This window comes from Mustela erminea, chromosome 8 (genome assembly GCF_009829155.1).
Source record: "Mustela erminea isolate mMusErm1 chromosome 8, mMusErm1.Pri, whole genome shotgun sequence".
Lineage (NCBI taxonomy): Eukaryota > Metazoa > Chordata > Mammalia > Carnivora > Mustelidae > Mustela > Mustela erminea.
In genome coordinates, this window is record NC_045621.1 from 55,659,309 (window position 1) to 55,663,583 (window position 4,275).

General features: G+C 51.2%; 1 pseudogene; it reads left to right on the forward strand.

The window, feature by feature from the left end:
* The first annotated feature begins 1,380 nt into the window (after positions 1-1,380).
* LOC116597659 lies at positions 1,381-3,954 on the forward strand (annotated as a pseudogene).
* The last annotated feature ends 321 nt before the right edge of the window (positions 3,955-4,275 follow it).

A 4,275-nucleotide genomic window follows, 5' to 3' on the forward strand; every position in this document is an offset into this window, starting at 1 on the left:
AATATTTATTTATTTATTTGTTTATTTATTTATTTATTTGACAGACAGAGATCGCAACTGGCAGAGAGGCAGGCAGAGATGGGGGGTGGGAAGCAGGCTCCCCGCTGAGCAGAGAGCTTGATGCAGGGCTTGATCCCAGGACCCTGAGATCATGACCTAAGCTGAAGGCAGAGGCTTAACCCACTGAGCCCCCCAGGTGCCCCTAAAGGCCTTCTTTCTCTAGAAGTACATGATCGCGGAGTGAAGAATTATCAGCTTTGATGTGGAACAAGCAGAACTGCTCCCCAAATGTACAGTGAAGGTCCACTTTGAAAACAGCTGTAGTCCAGTGGAGGATTCCAGTACCCTACCATCCTGCATTTCCACTCCTGGCTGTACGCCACCATGAGATTATACATACGCACACCAGGACCACGTGCAAGGACGTTCGTGCCAGTATGTTCATGACAGCCTCGCACTGGAAACAAACCAACTGCTCTCAACTGTAGCTAGATAGACAAACTGATGTATATGCATACTGTATGTTTCCACTTACATTAAGTCCCCAAACAAGCAATACTAAAGCACAGTGCTTCACAGTGCATACTTACATGAAAAAAGTAATAAAAAAAAATTGTGATAAAGATCAAGGGGCGCCTGGATGGCTCAGTTGTTTAAGTGTCTGCCTTTCGCTCAGGTCATCATCCCAGGGTCCTGGGATCGAGCTCCCTGCTGAGCAGGGAGCTTGCTTCTCCCTCTCCCTCTGCCTGCCTCTTCCCCTGCTTGTGCTCGCTCTCTCTCTCTCCCTCTCTCTGTCAAATAATAAAATCTTTAAAAAAAAAAAAAAAAAGGACAAAGTTATGGTTACATTTGTGGGGATTTTGGAGAGACCCAAGTAGACACAGTTGAGGGGCTGGCAATGTTCAATTTACTGACCTCAGTGATGGTTACACAGATAGTGCCTCGATAACTCATTAAGCGGCACATTTGATGTTTTTTTCTGTGCTGTATTTTACTATAAAAAGGGGTTTTTAAGAAGGAAAAATTAGTCTTTTTAATTAAAAGTTTTAGCTTCCGGGGAAGCTTTTTTTATAAAAGACCGTCTGTTCTTTCTCGGCTCGCTCATCCTTCTCCCGCCCCTTTTCTTCGCACAGGGTGTCCGCGGGTCCTCTGTTAGTCCCGGCGCTGGTGGCTTCACACTGGAGACCCTCACTCATCCCTGATTCAGGGAGGCAGGAGGGCTGTGTGGTTGAGCGCACGTGCACACACACTCATGAGGCTTCCCTCCCTTGTGCCTCGAGAGAGCATCTTCGCTCCTCTTCCCAGGTGGGCAAGAAGAGGGCACAGGCTCTCCTTAAGAACTCTGAAGTTCCCCCCAAACCACCCCCACAAAACCCCCAGCTTGTTCCCCCCAGGCCTTCTGGGCAGGAATGAGGGCAGACCTGGAGGCTCTCTGACAGGCCTTGTCAGTGGGCCCCGCAGGTAGCCCCAGCACCTGGGAGGGCCCTGGACGAAAAGCGATGTGGCACTTAGCGATGTCATTCTCAGCAGTGGCCCCAAAGAGCCCGTTTTGGTCCCAGGCACTTTACGGCATCCCGTTACAGCTGTGGACGGGGCATCTATTATACGCCAGGCATTTCGCCAGCTGCTTACATGGAGCAGTGTTTTATCACTTACAACAGCTTATTTCATTTTCAGAACAATCCTATGAAATAGATGGGCGATATCTACTTTCTTTTACTTTTCAACGAGGCCATCGAGGCTCCTAAGGTTTGAGTATTTTATCTAAAGTCACTGTAAAGGGCTGGCCATACTTCTGAATACCTACCATACCCGAAGACTTTTGGCAGAAAATGACCCCGTGGGGTTCCTCAGGCGGGAGTGTTTGATGTTATCTCCCCACCCACCGCCACTCCCAGCCCACAGTTGATCTTGCCAGAAGACGCCACCTGACTCAAGGGCAGCCAAGCTATAGGGCAGAGGTAGATGGAGCGGCGGCAGGAACGAGCTGCCCAGACGGGAATGATGATGATTACAGGGAGAATTAGATTATCTCGGGAGCGTTTGGTGAAAACTACAGGGAAATTGTTGTTACAAGAGGAAAAGCTACAAGACGCCAGAGATGAGCCAGTTGTGCACAGGCCCCATAAGGAGGGAGAGTGAGTCTGTCAAGAGTAGGGAGTAGGGTCAGAGTCAGCTTGACCGTGAACAGAAAATGTGTATCTGTTGACACCAACAGAAGGTGAGTTACTTGAATGACACTGGCAGGAGCACTGGAAGCAAAGATTTCAGGGGGACCAGGTTTCCATAATGATGGGGGAGCAGCACTCCTGTCGCTGTGTGGGCTCAGGGCAGCCTCTATCTCTGGTGGCACCTGTTGGGCTGGTGGCCCCCACCCCTCGGTGCTCTGTGTGGCAGGAAACCCCTCCCCATCCCAGCCCGGCTGGGGTTCTAGGAGCTCTGGCCCACGTGGGACTGTGAGGGGCCGGTGCAGCCCCTACCCTGCTTCCCCGGGCGGGCAGGAGGCCACTCTCAGTGGCTCTGGGGCCAGCAGCAGCTCTCCCAGCAACCAGAGATGGGCTGCCAGAGGAAATACTCCACCTTTGGCTTCAACATTGTCTTTTGGGTGCTGGCTCCAGGGCCTGGGGTGAGAAGGGCGTTCTCTCCAGCCGCTCGGTGCTGGAAGGTCCGGGAGGCCTCCACCCCGCTGGGCAGCTCTAGGATCAGAGGCACCATGTTGGTGCTAGGCTTTGCCTGCTGCATCCAGGCCCTCTGGGAGATCACCTTTCTGCTCAAGTTTTTCTCCGTGTTCTTGGGTCTCATCGTCTTCCCGGAGCTGGCATCAGGGATCTTGGCCTTTGTGTTTGAGAACACAATTTGAGACCTGCTCAGTTTCTTCCTCAACAAAAATGTCAAGGCCTTTCGGGACAACATTGAGTTCCAGAACCTTACTGACTTTGCTCGGTAATAGCCATCTTGCTGTGGAGCCATGGGGCCTAATGACTGGAACCTCAATATTTATTTCAACTGCACTGACTTGAACTCTAGCTGGGAGCACTGCACGGTGTCCTCCTGCTGCATCAGAGACCCTGCAGAGATGTCCTCAGCACCCAATGTGGCTCGGACTCCAGGCTCAAACTGGAGCTGGAGCAGCAGAACTCCATCCACACCAAAGGCTGCTACGTGGACCAGTTCGACAAGTGGCTGCAGGACAACCTGAATGCTGTGGCTGGAGTCTTTGTGGCCGTCACTCTCCTTCAGATCTTTGGTATCTCTTTGGCCCAGAGCCTTGTGAATGACATCAAAGCAGTGACGGCCAACTGGTGAAGCTGCCACAGTGGCCATGACTACCTGCCTACCCAGTGACCACCCTCCCAACCCCCCTACCATGCCACTGTGCCCATGATGGGCAAGGACACAGGTGTTTCTGCTAGGACGTGAGCTCCATATAGGGTAGTGTAGGTGTGCAATGTGCCCATGGGGACAGCTGTGTGCCTCTGCCTGGGCTGCCTATTATGGAGCCGTGTGCATGGTGGGTGAGTGTGTCTATGTGAGTGTGCACAGGAACCACCATCTAGGCTGTTATCAGGTGGCGGGTTTTCCAGGGCCTAGGAATGGCACAGCTAAGAGGGTGTGGGCAAGATCGGGTAGGGGTCTGTCTTGTCCCCTCCCAAGCTAGGACACAATTCTCTGTGCATGGCTATATGGGGCAGGGTTGGGGCTGCTGTTGCCTGGGACACAGCCTCGGGCAGCTTTAGAGCTGTCTTCCCTACCAGCTGTGTCTTTGACCCTGCCATGAGCACACTTCGGCCTCAATATCTCAGACTCTAAAGGAAGAATTTTTTCTTCCTTGCTTGCCTCTCAGAGAAGACTACAAACTACTCAAATAAACAAAATCCTAAAAACCAAACCAAACAAACAAACAAAAAAGTTTGGGGCAGATAATCAAGCTAAGAGGATGATGATCAAGAAAGCCTGAGCCTGGGGCGCCTGGGTGGCTCAGTGGGTTAAGCCGCTGCCTTCGGCTCAGGTCATGATCTCAGGGTCCTGGGATCGAGTCCCGCATCGGGCTCTCTGCTCAGCAGGGAGCCTGCTTCCTTCTCTCTCTCTCTCTGCCTGCCTCTCAGTGTACTTGTAATTTCTCTCTGTCAAATAAATAAATAAAATCTTTAAAAAAAAAAAAAAAGAGAGCCTGAGCCTATAGGCAATTAATAATATATCTTACTGGATGACAAGATGAAAACCTTCTTTCCAAAGTACTGGTGGAAAAGTAACAGAGAGAAAATAAGAAAGAGA